We start from the raw sequence: 15,474 nt of genomic DNA on the forward strand, positions 1-15,474 counted from the left end.
ATAAAAAATATCATTCTTTTGAAAAAAAAGTTAAGATAATTTAATTACCTTATGGAAAACGACTACTGCATTTAAAGGCGGTAAAGCACTTCCATTTCAATTAAATTTTTACCACAATACGATGTTTTCATCCGTTTTACAAACTTTAATTGGAGGCTGATAGCTCCATTGCTGTCCATACAAGATGTCGTCGTCATTTGCGAACCGTGCATGTCTTTGTGGCCCTAGGGCCGAAAATCAGCTGTCCCTTAAATATAAAACATGAATGTATATTTAATGCATAAGCTGTATCCATATGCATTGCAATTGTATTATTTTATTGTCACCGCTGCTTAACAACTATGTTTTATTATTTTTAGTAATTCCTCTAAACATTGCTTTACATAACCTAGCAGTTGCAGTTGTGTTGACTGTTAGTCCCAGACAGCACACTTTCTCCTCAGGACATCCCACGGATATTGCGACAGGATATGCAAGATATCCCATAGTGGTCCTATGGTCAACCTGGGATATCCCAGGATATCCACAGGAATGCGTAATGTCCCCGCCCGGGGATGTCCTACGGATAAGCTCACACATATCCGTGGGACATCCGAGGTCATCCCAGGGTAGTCCTCGGGACATTCTCAGGACATATGGGACTACTATGGGATGTCCCTGGGATAAAGGGTGGTCTGGGCCTGAACATAAAAAACACAAAATAATATAGAATTAGTATGAAAAGCTTAATTATAAGTTTAGTAAATTGATTAAATAGTTAATAAACACAAATTTTGAAGAAAAAAACGAGAAAAATGTTTTTGGCCCAGATGGGTCTCGAACCAGGTACCTTCGCCATATGAGCCTCTTACCTTACCTCCTGAGCTATCTGTGCTTGATGATTATGGGTGTTTTCAAGTGGTGAAAGAGTAGCCGACAGTTGCAATGGTCGCAATACTTAAAATATTTTTGATACTACAGTATATAATATGATTCTGTTAATCTGTTTAGGCCTCAAGTAGTTGAATTGTTTTTCTGGTAGTTGGAGAGGATACTGGTATTTGAATATAGATTATTTAATTACCATTAGATTGGCACTGTTATAATTGATTGTTATATGATTAAAATTAGTTTTTGGTTGTTTTATTAATTTAAAGTTAGAATTCAATTCGCATTTCACACAACTATGATAGAACTCTAGTTTTTCTGAACTCAGTGGTAGTAATATGTCAGTAAAGTTAAGTCAGCCCTTGCTAGCCACAGTATTAACAAGACATATGTTCAATCTGGGAAACCTCAAACTTTTAAAACAAATTATAAAACCTCAACATCTTAGTGCGTGGGAATCTTATTTTTAGAAAAAAAAAACAGACCAAAATTATTTGTTAAATAATGAAGACGGCCAAATTATAAATTCGGAATTACTGAAAATAATTACATCAAGAAACACACTGTAATATATCCAAAATTCAAAAGATTAATTTTTCTAATATTATTTTTTATTTTTCCAATATCCTTTCATCTGTTTTAACTTTGTTTAAAATTAATTTATTAAGAAAATATTTACTTTTTGTACTACTGTAAACACAGCCTGGAGATGGAAAACAAGTTTCTGAAAGCGCTAGTGAAAAAAACAAATTATTATATATTGGCCTTGTTGAACATTTAAATTTAGATATACATTTCATCAGTGATAGTATTTTTTTTCTTCAGTTTGTTACCGGGACATTACGAGACATTACAGGATATCCAGTGGATTTTGTACATGTCCCGGGATGTCATGGGACATTCTGGGATATCCTATGGCATTCGTACATATCCCAAGACTTTACAGGATATCATGAGGTTACATAACTTACAAATCCCGGGACATTACGGTATGTTGTAGGATATGCTGTGGATTTCGTACTCGTCCCGGGATTTTGCGGGATATCCTGAGGATAGCGTACATATCCCGAGACATTCTCAGGACATATGGGACTACTATGGGATGTCCCTGGGATAAAGTGTGCTGTCTGGGGTGTGTATTGTATATATTTTCTAAATTCTGTATAGTGTGTTGAAACATATCATTTGTACCGCCGGTCGAAATGGTTTTATAAAGGCCTCAACTTCGTCTCGAACTTAAAAAATTATCTCGAGCCGGAAAACCCTCATTTTCGGCCCTAGGTACGAAATATACTATTACATATTGAAATATTGAAATTATTTTATTTGGTGCAATCATTGACTGGTTCTATATCAAGTCAAATGTGTATTATGTATATGAAACCTTTATTAGAGAGTAAGATAGTGTTAAATAAAATATAACCTGTAAATTTAGACACTGTCTTAGTGATATAAAAATCACGTTCATAAACAAAATCAAAAAACCGTCCCCATCGTTGAACTAGGCTAGCTTGTTTTCATACGAAATGAATACATTTTTTATCAACTTAATTTTGATGGATCTTAATTGGAAAGGAAAGTTTAAAGGGTCCCTGCCAAGCTATTATCATACTTAATACGGTGACAGCTACCTATCCATTATAAAATGTGTCCTGTAAGGGAAAAGTGTAAGATTCTAATAAAATAAGGATTGTATGCACCTAGTAGCAGGTGCAGCTAAAAAGGAGCGGAGGTGTCGAGTAAAAGGAGTAATTTTAATAAACCACATTCAATCCCATATCAGTAGAGGGATTTTGCCGGCCCAGCGGGATTGAGCGTGATTGAGCGTGTGAGCGTGTGACGTCACACGACGCCGCCCCCACCCCCACCCCGACGCCACCCCCGACGCCACCCCCGGCGCCACCCCCCACCCCCGTCGCTAACCCCTACCACCATCGGGCAGGTTCAAGGTCATCCTTTGTTGTCTGGAACCACCCTACGCATCGTGGGAGGTCTCCAAGCCAACCCTCCCTACACCATCACTCACTGTCAGCCGCAACTGCTCCCCAACACCTGCGCTCCAAGCGCCCCCCCGCTCCTCCCTTTTATTCTTTGTTCTCCGCATAGCGCACACTTATTTACCACCAATAGGATGTTAGCTTATTTTGACCAATCAGAGAGCAGTATTTCACATATTTCAAATATTTTAACTGTTTTACCCACCAGACTGTTTGAAAGATCAACCCAAACTGAAAAAGTGGTGGGAATAGTGATGTAATAGACGTACATTATAAAAATAGCGTACTTATATGACACAAAATGTAAGAAAAGTGTATTTTTTTTTTCAAATCCAATAGTTTACAATACAATACTTACTAATACTTACTTACTAATATTACTTACTTAATAGTTTACTTAACAATAGTTAAGTTTATTTTACTTTGCGGACTATACAGTAAAGAGAGAAGATGCTACTCACATTTAGATAGTATTCGTTTTAAACTAAGAATAGAACAGACTGAAACATTATTACGTTAACATATTCTGCTAAGGTTACAACATATAATAGAGTGTTAAAATGGAAACCACGAGTTATGTGGGAGGTCTCCAAGCCAACCCTTGCTCCTCCCGCTCACTCACGATCCTCCTGCTTACTCACGCTACCCTCACCCGCCCCAACACCACCCCCCAACGCCTCACCACTATGCCCCCACCCCATTCTCCCGCCTTCGCGAAGGTTCAGGGTCATCCTTTGTTGTCTGGAACCTGCCTACGCATCGAGGGAGGTCTCCAAGCCAACCCTCACTACACACCAACACTCACTGCCTTAGCTCACTGTCAGCTACAGTCGCTCCCCAACAACAGTGCTCCAAGCGAAAGTGTTTCGCTATTTAAATGCTGTTTAATATTCAAACCATGACACGTAAAATTAACTTTTAGCGTAATTTAAATAAAAAAGTATTACAAAAATTATTCTATAGTTTTTTTTCAATCCATGCAACTAATGAGAAAGCAATAACAGGATTAATCATTACGATTTGGCAGGTCACCAAGAATCGATTTTACTGCCCAGCAAATTTACTAATTCCACGATTAAATTGTAGATTCCTTGGGAGAGTAATTAAGGTGTGAAATACAAACATTATCGTTATTATATCACTTTTTCTTCAAAAAAAAAAAATATCATTTAATGCCTACATGACCCGTAATGAATATAAATTTATCTATTTTCCACTAAATAAAGTGTCACTCTTGTTCAAGAAATTTAAGAATTTGGATATGTGCCTATACTTCAAGTTAGTAAATAAGATAAGTTACGTTAAAAACTTCAAGTTTTTATGGTTTAATTTAAATTGTTGTCTTACTTAAGATGTTTTAAAAGATAAGTAGGTTTGATAATACACATCTATTTTGTATAGGTATGAGTACAAAAATATATTGATTCTAGTTTTGGCTTAGACTATACTAAAAAATTTCACTAAAATTAAAAGTCGTATAATTTAGCTGATAACGTTACATAATACTATAAAACTAATTTTATTACAGAACTATTATCTGACATTTTCTCACTTGAGGAACATCAATTGTCTAGGCAACGCACATTCAGAATAATATACGGGCTTTGTTGGTTGATAGCTCATCAGTTAAAAAGTAGATTACGTAACTGAATAATTTCACCACGGAGATAATATTTGTTAAAACGAAACTATTGTCCCTGTTGAGTTTTGCTTGTCTTCAAAAAGGTGTTATTGAATGATTAACTTTGTTAGATTTCTTGAAAAAATAGTTAGCTGTTTTGACAAAACATTTAATTGAATTAATTTCAGACAAAGATATCACCAATATTTTAGTTATGTTTTATTATACGTCGTAAGGAAAACGTTACAAAATTAAATCTTACTTAAATTAAAATTAAATGGACAATGTAATATAAAATATAATTTTGTTAGGTAATTTTAGGTAACATTATAAACTTATCTCTAGTTATGATACTTGGATTTATTAATGTCACACCTATAGTTTTATCAACGTAGAAACAATTGAAAATTCTAAAAACAAATAAATACGGGTAAATTGTTTGGGAGTGCAATTTTAACGTTTGTTAATCAAACCAGTATTGCAAAGTTGGTCACACATGTGTTATTTATTTTTCTCCTAAACTTAGTAAAAAAAAAAAAAACAATAAACAAATGTAAATGTATACCAACTCCTTTGCACTATAGTCGAAGCATTTATATGTAATTTTGTTAAGTCCTTTTTACAATTTTCGTCTTTTACAGAAAATAGTATTCATTTATATTTAATGGGTTTTACGGTTTGTCTTAGGAAAACAAAGATCAATATAACTTAAATATGAAAAGCTAGATCTCCACTCTTTGCTTCGTGTTTAATTAGCTTGTTTGGGCGTATATTGGATTATACTTTTACCAACTCATATTGCAATAGTAAAGTGATTAGGCATAGCTATCACATTAGTTTTAAAAAATATGCCATGTTTATGTAAATACAACCATGATGGTAGGCTAATGTTGCTTAAAGGGTTATTACAGACACTTTTCATCACACATGTAAAACACTCTACCCAACGTTTCAGCATCTAAAAACTCATCTCGTACACAAATGAAAAAAACTTAACACATTGTAACATTGTAACTTAACATATTGTACAACTAACAATACAGAAACTCCAACCTAAGTTGGAATACACTTCAGAGAACATTCAAGTATAGGCTATCCACTGTATAGCAGTCAAGTCATGATCCTAAATGCAAAATACAACAAATCAAAACACAACAAAATCTAAAATGTAATAAAAGAAAAAAAATAAGATATGTGGTTTCAGCTGTTAGCCTATGATAAATACATAATACAATAAAGTTAAAATAAAGTTATATAATAACTAAAAAGTGAGAAATAGTGACAAGTTATCACACAATATCTTTCGTCAAAGTTTGGCAATTTTTGGTGCAGGTTTTGCCTTTTTTGAGCTGTCATTGGTTGGAGGAATAAAAATAACTTTAGATGAACGGGATTTTATTTCTTCCACGGTCAACGTTCAATTAAATATGCATTCTCATATACAGTAAATTTAAATATAATTGCTTTATTTTTCTTGAAAAACAATCTTTCTTTTATTTTCATTATAATTTTTCTATATTTTAAGAAATATATGGGGTTTTGTAGAACTATTTAGTTTTAATTATTGAAAAGTCAAGTAACATTACTGTGCGCAAAACCTATACAAACAATTGATCGCAAAGAAGATGCTTTGTTCTCAACCACAGTTTATTTATCTTTCATATTGTCCCACTTAGGTTCGTATTTTAACTAAATATGAATGTAGAATGAAGTATCACCTTTCCAAGTCGATGTCAGTACTGATCACGATACCGTTACAATCGACACGTAACTAGTCTAAACCTTGTTAATAATTTTAAAATAAACTAACTACAATTCCTTCTATAAAAAAAAAAATAATAATTAAAAATTTATTTAAAAAACTTGTATTCGGTTTAAAAAATATTCTTTCCAAGCTAGAGATGTCTGATATGTTTAAAATAGGTCAAATTGTTATAAAGTTATGTGCAGTTTTATTTTATTGAATGCTACAGAGAGTAAAATTATGATTTAGTTCAGAACGCGTTTTATACTCAGATTTATAAGTTCCGCTCGAGCTTTAATAGTTTATGAAGCAATATAGCATTTAATAAGTTTATACTGAGCCGACCCCTCGCACCGCCCCCAGACGAACAACTATTGGGAGCATGCCCCCCATAGTGACAGTGCGAGTGGCCGCCCCACATCCCTAACAAAAATGAAAGGCCGTGGGTGAATATCAAAAAACAAACAGTTGTCAACAAAGCCTATATTAATTCCAAAATACAACAAATAACAATAATCAACAATGTCAGCCATCCAAAGAATTCATTTAAAAATCTTTCAAAAAATTTACCCTTCTGAATTACAAAAACTGGTACCAGTAACAATTAGGCCTAACAATGAAATAGTTAAAGATGGTAACTGTAAATATACTTTAAACTTTGAAAAAATTAACAATTAAATAAATAACAATACTATAAAAATAAATAACGAAGAATCAATCATATTGCGGGGCCCCTTTCAAATATAAAGTCTTTTAAAATGTTCGTAATTTCAAAGTAGGCTATAACTTGCGTATTGCGTGGCACAACATGTTCCTTGCTGGTGGCAGGCGGTGGTGGTGGATGACGGTGCGTAGCTTAATGATCCCCGGAGAAGCTGGGCCATTGGCAGCCCCAGGAGGTGGAAGATGGAGTGTCCCCCCAGGCGACCCTCTCCGAGGACAGCAGCAAAACGAAACCTCCCATCCGGGACCCTTTGAACACATTCCAGGCCTAACTAATAAAAGTCCATATAAACTTGTTGAAAAAGAGATTTATTAAAAAAATATTCTTCCTTTAAATATAGGCTTTCATTTAAAAACTGTCTAGAAAATAAGAATGAGAAAATTACTATAAATAAATTAATTCAGTTGAATAAAGCTCTAAAACATAACAATAAATAGACTTTTTAGATTTTACAAACTTTAACAACACATTCTTACAGACATTTTTCATAAAAATTGAAGTTGACAATAAAAAATATAAATTATCTGGTCCAGAAGGGTAAAACACATTAATCAAACACAAAACAGTTACATAAATACTACAATAAATACTTCAAAAAACAGTTTACACAAAATATTAAAAATTCTTTGGCTGGAGGTGCATTTTCAGGTAAAACCGGTAATAACTCCGGTTATTACCAACCAAATTTGCTCAAATTGCTTTTAAAAGCTGTGGCACAGGTGCCCGCAGCTTTTAAAAGACATACCCATGCCTACCAACTAGCCTGAGGCTAGGTAGGGGGTCAGTTACCTACGGTCACTCAGAATACAAAAATGCGCTAAACTAAAAACCTTATAACTCGGTCATTTATTAACCAAACTTAATCAAACTTGCAGGGGACATGTAAGAGCATTAAAACTAACTAATTATGACCGAGCTTGGCCCCCAGAAGGTGCCATTACTGAACTAAAAAGAATTAGGCTGAGTGACATGGCCTACATTACAAATAACAAAAAACACTATTACAGGGGACAAAGGGACAAAATTTACATTAAACAAGTTGTAGACCACAATAACAAAACAAAATTTGAGCACAAACTAGGCCTTAGGCCTAATAAAAAGTTAACAGGGACACAGAACAAACGGACCCTAGCCCGCACAAAAGAGAGTTTCAAAGTGAGTTTTCTTGGGTAATATCTGGCCTAGAGTCTCGGGGAAAGCTTTGAAAACTTGGCAACAACAAAAACTACAAAACTAACCAGAAAAACTTGTGGTCTGACCACACAAAGCTTGGCCAAAGGCCCATTGAAACTCTGAACAATTCCAGGCTCAGAAATGGGTCTAGCGCCTTGAAAAACAAGTAATTGGTAATTAAAAGTAATACCAATGCACAGAAGGTGCTTAATACTTGTTTTTCACTAGCCAAAACCCACTCAAAGTCTGCACAACATGTGGCTGAAAGCTAAAACTAATTCAGAAACATTCTAACCTAAACAAATCAAAATAATCAAACAACTTACTCATCTGACGACTGGCAATCCGTTTAATTACATGTTACAAGAAATTGGTTAGTATGAAGCACAGTAAAAACGTGACTAGAAGTTAACTGATATGAAAATAACATTACAAACACAAAACTTGACATGAAACGATGACAGTTGCTGTTCTTCTGCCGAAAATGTGCTCGACAGCGGAAAAATTGCCCCGGGGTCTGCAGGACTGCTGCCAGACCCAAACCGATTGAGTTCCGGCGCAAAGCCAGTACTCGCACTATAAAAAAAACACTGAGGCGTGACATTGGTGGGACACTTGGTGGACATGTCACGGCTCAACCTCCCCCCCCAAAGGAGGACTTCCTCTCCAAAAAAAAAAAGAAAACAACCTCTCCCAATTCTAGAAGATCTCAACACCAACAGATCAACTCAAGTGTCTGAAGTGGGGAACGCCAAAGGTCTTTCAACTGGAGGGACTACTCACCCCCAGGGTTTGCACTGGCCAGTGCTGGAAAATTTACTAGGGAAAAATCTTCAGCAGCGCACAAGGGACAGAAGAGGTGATCAAGCTCTCTGGCCCAGTGCACTTCCCACTCAGACACAAGAGTAATGAAAGATGACCTACGGAATTGTTCCCCGGAAAGGCTTCAGATGAGAAATGTGAGCCCTCCGGAAAACTTCTCCAGTCTGCGGATCTCCCAGCCGCACGGAGACAGGAGTCAAGAACTTCAAGATGCGGTGGGGACCTGACCACCGATGAGACAACTTAGCGGCTCTCTTGTCCACGGCCGAACTGACCGGATGAGCCTTACAGAAAACCAAATCCCCCACCTGGAAAGGATTGTCCAACCGACCTCGATTATGCTTCCTCCGGACCAATTCCCTAGCTCGGATCAAGTTCCTCCTAGCCGCCTGCCAAGTTGCCTTGACATTGGCTGCACCAGGGGGTGGCAGAAGGTCGCCAATTTTCCACACATTTGCCAAAGGATTATTGGGTGGATAGCCCAACAACAGCTCGAAAGGGACCGCCTTGTGACTCTCATGGTGTGCAGTATTGAAAGCAAATTGAATCCAAGGAAGTTCCTGATCCCAGGTGGTTTGCTTGTCAGCATGAAAAGCTATGAGAGCGGATCGAAGATTTCTGTTGAACCTCTCAGCATGGGAAGGCTGTGGATAGTAAGGAGAAGTGGTCACATGGCGGATACCGTGCCCAAAGCACATTCTTTTGAAAAGGTGAGACACGAACTGAGTTCCGTTGTCGGAAACAATGGTGGCGGGTATTCCAAAGTGTTGGAACAAATGGGTACGAAGTGCCTGCACGGTGAGCTGTGCAGTGGCGTTCCTCAAAGGAAAAAGCCAACAAAACTTGGAGAAGGCATCCACACAAACAAGTAAGAATTTGTTTCCTGACTTGCTACGTGGGAGAGGCCCTACATAGTCTATGAAAACCTTCTCCAAAGGTCTCTCCGCCACCTCAGATGACAACAACCCATACTTGGTATTCTGAGCAGGCTTGCTTAGCGAGCATGTTTGACAAGAACGTACTCGTGCCGCAATGTCCCTGTCCATACCCTTCCAGATGAACATGTCCCTAACCTTCGCAATGGTCTTGTGAATCCCTAAGTGCCCACCCACAGGGGAAGAGTGAAAGTACGCAAAGACCATGGGTACAAGAAGACTAGGCAGCACAACCTTGGGTTTACCTCGCTGTCGGTCTCGACAACAAAGGGCACCCTGGGACAGAAAATACGGGGGGTGGGCTCCCCCATTTTGAAGCTCACCAATGATCTTAGCCAGCTCGGGATCTTTTAGCTGATGTGGGATGAACTCAGAAAAGGCAAGGGGAAACTCCAGGAGCACGGCACACCCAGTGTGCTCCTCCTGATCAGAAGGTTGGTCGTCAGGTGAGTGATACATCCTTGATAAAGTGTCAGCAATCACATTCTGCGTGCCTCGAACATGTTGCACTTGGAATTTGAGGGAAGATATTTGGACCACCCAACGACCAATTTTCCCAAGCTGGCGAGGATGTGCAAGGAGCCACGAGAGTGCTTGGTTGTCGGTTTCCAGCAAAAACTCTTTATGTTCCAAAAAACGTCTGAACTTATTCACTCCAAACACGACAGCCAAACACTCTAACTCATACACAGAAGAGCTTTTCTTTTCGCAAGGGTTCAAAGTGCGTGAGGCATACGCAATTGGCTGCCTAACACCATCTACCTCTTGAGACAACACAGCCGCAATTGCGACGGAGGAAGCATCGGTTTGCAAAACAAACTTTCGACTGAAATCTGGCATCGCCAAAACCGGGGGTTGCATGATAGCTTCTTTCAGAAGATCAAAAGACATCTGTTGTGCTTCACCCCAAACAAACTTGGCGCCCTTCTTCCGAAGCTCATTGAGAGGAGCCGCCAACTCAGCCACATTGGGGATGAAGCGCCGGTAGAAACCCACCATGCCGATGAAACGGGCAATGCCTTTGACATCTCGGGGAGGAGGAAACTCCCTGATAGCCTGGGTTCTAGCCGGATCGATACAGACACCTCGTGAAGATACTAGATGACCTAGGAAAGAAATCTCAGCCTGAGCAAAACTAACTTTCTCGGGATTTACGGTAAGGCCAGCCCTAAGCAACCTATTCATGACTTCCTCAAGATGAACCAGATGGTCTTCAAAGCTCTCACTGTACACCAAAAGATCGTCAAGATAGTTGAACACAAATTTGAACTTGACGTCATGAAAGATGGAGTCCAGAAGTCTGGTGAGGGTCTGGGCCCCCACAGCAAGGCCCATGGGTACACGTGTGAACTGGTACAAGTTCCACGGAACGCAGAAGGCAGTGAGAGGTCGAGATTCAGGTTTCAAAGGAATCTGATGGTAAGCCTGGTTCAAATCAAAGACGGAAAAATACTTGGCCTTACCGAACCAATCGAACGCAGAGTGCAAATCAGGGAGAGGGACAGAGTCAATTTCAATCTGAGCATTCAACTTGCGATAATCTAGAACCATTCGAGACTTGCCATTTGGATTTGGAACTAGAAAAGCTGGACTTGCGTAACTTGAGCGAGAAGGCTCAATTACCCCATTTTCAAGAAGCTCATTGATGATTCCACGGAGTGTCTCCATTTTGGGTGGAGCAAGTTTGTAAGGATGAGAACGAACTGGACGGGTGTCAGTCAAACGGATTTCGTACTCCAAAAGATTGGTGACTCCAAGCTTTGGCGTTAGCACCTCAGGAAAACGAGAACACAATGTTCTGATAGCTTCAGCCTCACCAGGAGTCAGATGCCCTAATGGATCAACCTTTGGTTTGCTGGGTGAATCAGGCTCTACCACAGCTGCACCATCCACAATTTCATCCGCGAAAGGAATGAGCACCCGTCTTGCGAAACGAAAGAAGCACTGGCCTCTGCCTAAATCCAAAATCAGGCCACAATGCTTGATGAAATCCGCTCCCAAAATGACAGGAATGCAAGGTCCTTGGCTACCCAAAAACTCCACACCCAAGAAAAATGTTCAATCTTGAATTTCAAACGGGCTTCATAGATGATAGGAAGTGGGGATTTTGATGCAGTCCAGCAGATGTGGGTACTTCGCTCAACTTGCTTGATTAGCCCAGAAGATTTTAGATTTTCAAACAGGGAAAGGGAAATGAGACAACGGGCTGACCCAGAATCCACAAGGGCCTTCTGCACCGTTTTACCTAAGAAGATGTTGAGTCGTGGGCAAGTTGAGCGCGCCGCTTTCACTCCCATGCATGCAAGCTCCCTCATACCCCGCGACAGAGGCTCCCCAAAACCAGCACTCCCAGAAGGGGCAGTACTCAGAGAAACCAAATTCTTGCTGACTTTCTCCAAAACAGCTTTCTCACAGGGCGGGTTAGGCAAACTTTCCCCTTGTGAGCTACTCAGGGTTTTGGACAAAGTCCCAAGATTAACCCTCTGACGACACTCTCGTCTCATGTGACCTGTTTGACCACAGCCAAAGCAAACGATAGGATGCCTCTGTCTCTGCGGTGTTTCAGGACCTCGACACACGGATGCTACAGCGGGATGGGGACCAGTCCGGGGAAGATGCCCCGCAACGTGCTCCCTCTGACAATCAGCGTCTTGAACGCTCCGTGAAAGGATGACCAACCTATCCAGGTCTGCAAAAGAAGAAGGCTTTGGAGCAAAAATCAGTCTGGACCGCTCCTCAGGCTTCAACCCCTGCAAGACAATGTCCACCAGTTGGTTTTCAGGGATGCCCAGCCGTAGGACACGCCACACGCCACGAATGTCACCCACATACTGACTGAGAGTTTCATCAAACTTTTGAGGACGAAACACTCTCTCAACCTTCAATCTCTCCATGACCCTGAAGGGGACAAAGAGCTCAAGTACTTCACTGTGAAAATTGTCAAGATTAACTCCCCGTTTCAAACAATCTAACAATTTGTCACCAAGAGGTCTCAGGCAGAGTGGAACCAGCAGTTCCAACACTACTGAGTCCTCCATGCCTGGGAACTCCTTCAGGTGCAACACCTTTCCCAAAAACTCTAACAAAGGTTCCACCTCTAAACCATCAACCGGGCGAATGTCGCTCAAAACCCCAGCAATGGGATTGGGCAGTGGAGCAAACAAACCCATTTTGCTCTCAGTCAGTCGACCTACCTACAAAACACACACAAAAATTTTTTTTACAACTAACAATTCACAAACTTAACTAACTAAAGGATCTGGACTGAAATGCCTACAGTCAGAAACTCTTAGAAAAATATAGTTTGGTCCAATCTTTCATCACAACAGGCACAAAAAAAAAACATTACAATACATTGTTGTGGTTACACTCAATAAAATATTTATTACAATGCCGATTTTTTTTCTATTCACAAGTTTTTTAATGAAATGTTGTAGCTATAATACAAACACACTATTTTATACAATTGGACAGTAAAAGAAAAAGAAACCCAACGATGTTTAGTATACTATATATACCTACAAAAAAAAAAAGAAAACAAATTGTCACGATTCTTATTATAAACATGTTTATATTGAACATCTTACAAACTATATTTTTCTAAGAGTTTAGCTTTGAGTCTTTTTGCGAAAATCTTGTCACTAATACTATTTTTTAACTTCATCATTGAGGGAATTTAACAAACGTATTGATTGGACATGGAAAGAATTAGTATATATGACTGTCTTATGTCTAGGAAAATGTAAAATATTATCACCAAAACGTGTCTGTCTAAGATGAACATTCCTCATAAATCTATAATTCTCAAATAAATACATTGGTTCGTGTCTTTTAATTGTTTTATGAGCTAAGACGAGAGTATTATATTCTAATCGCTCTTTAACATTCGGGACATTTAATCTTTTATAATATTCTGTCACGTGTTCATGTAATTGTAATCTAAAAAAAATCTAATACAAGCGTTTTGTGCTCTCTGAAGTTTAGTTAACAGAGCATTACTGATATCACAAAAAGCTACACTAGCATAATCAAAAATGGGAAAAAAACCAATGTTAAAATTAAAGTTTTTCTTCACTTTTCAGAGGGATTGAAGCACATGCGCTTTAACTGGTATAAACAATGATATACCTTTCTGTGTATGTAACTAGCTTGTTCGGACCATGATAAGCTGTTCATCATTCTTAAACCTAAGTTTTTAAAAGTAGTTTGATACTCTAAAGCATTGTTATCTATCATTTCTTTAGTGACCACTTCCACATCTATTGTGTTCAATAGTCTGCTAGTACCTAAAATTGTATTTATTTATTTATTTTTAGTTTTAGGTCATGACCATTGCACCACTCTAATTAAGTGTGCAAATCAGTGTTTAACATATCAATAGCATTATTAATATTTTTAACAGGGTAAATACAATTGAAAATCATCTGCGCAGAGCATAGATTTAGTAAAAACCAATGAATCGCAAATTTTAATGATGTATAGAGAAAATAACATTGCAGACAAGGTAGAGCCCTGGGGTACACCAATGGGATTGCACTTCCATTCTGACAATGAACCTGTACTAGTTCTAACTCTTTGTTGTCTATCTGATAAATATGATTCGAACCAACTAACAACGCTATCACTAAAAGAAAAAGATCTCATAAATGCCAGTAACATTTTATGATGGACACTATCAAAAGCACGAGAAAAATCTAACAAAACCATAATAGTAGCTTCACGACTGTCCATTGCTCTTCTTACATCATCAGTTATTGACACCAATGCAGTCTGGGTGCTATAGTTAAAACTATAGCCTGATCGGTATTTATACAACTTATTAATATCACAAATATAACTAGAGATTTGCTGAAACACAAGTTTATCAAATATTTTACCTAACACACTTGATCCAGGGACAAGGATTCTTATTTGTATATATTCGTCTTTCAGGAATACGTTTATTATACAACAATCGCTTCTTATTGTCTACCTACCCTGTGAAAGGAATGTGTATGCAAACAACACTGAGGAGTATGCGATTGATATACTGTACCAATCTTTCAAACAATGATACAATTGGCCGCGATGATTTCTTATATCTTTTGATAGTAATGGATATTTACGACAGGGTGTTGCCGTATGAGATAAATAATTATACTCGACAGTGGTGTCTTTGGTAACGGATTAAGTTAGTGAACCCTTATTTCTTCATGTTTTTACAGGTTTAGTTAACTGATAAATAAAACAGGGATGGAAATATATTTGAAAATTTCTAGGTTCTGGATGCTAAGGAATTACAAGTATGCGGATAATCAAGAGTTACCTGCACTATTATGTGAATGGAAGTTATCGAATGTTGTTTTGAGTTATTTGCTTTATTTATTTATTTAATAGCAGAGTATCCGTCCTTTGTACGCGGTTGGCATATAGGTGTAAAATGCGTATTGCAGTTATACTCAAGCTTTGTGTTTTCAATGGGAGAGGACACAGTTTGATAGAATTCGGTTCTTTAAATTCACGGTATGCTATAGTATAAACTTATTAAATGCTATATTGCTTCATAAACTATTAAAGCTCGAGCGGAACTTATAAATCTGAGTATAAAACGC

General features: G+C 38.2%; 1 protein-coding gene across 1 annotated transcript in view; it reads right to left on the minus strand.

The window, feature by feature from the left end:
• LOC129000341 (voltage-dependent T-type calcium channel subunit alpha-1G-like) overlaps positions 1–15,474 on the minus strand; it is a 170,661-nt gene that overhangs the window by 63,330 nt on the left and 91,857 nt on the right. The window lies entirely within an intron of this gene.

The sequence above is a fragment of the Macrosteles quadrilineatus genome, unplaced genomic scaffold (genome assembly GCF_028750875.1).
Source record: "Macrosteles quadrilineatus isolate MER2022 unplaced genomic scaffold, UCM_ALF_1.0 Scaffold_8__2_contigs__length_117827958, whole genome shotgun sequence".
In the NCBI taxonomy this organism is placed as follows: domain Eukaryota; kingdom Metazoa; phylum Arthropoda; class Insecta; order Hemiptera; family Cicadellidae; genus Macrosteles; species Macrosteles quadrilineatus.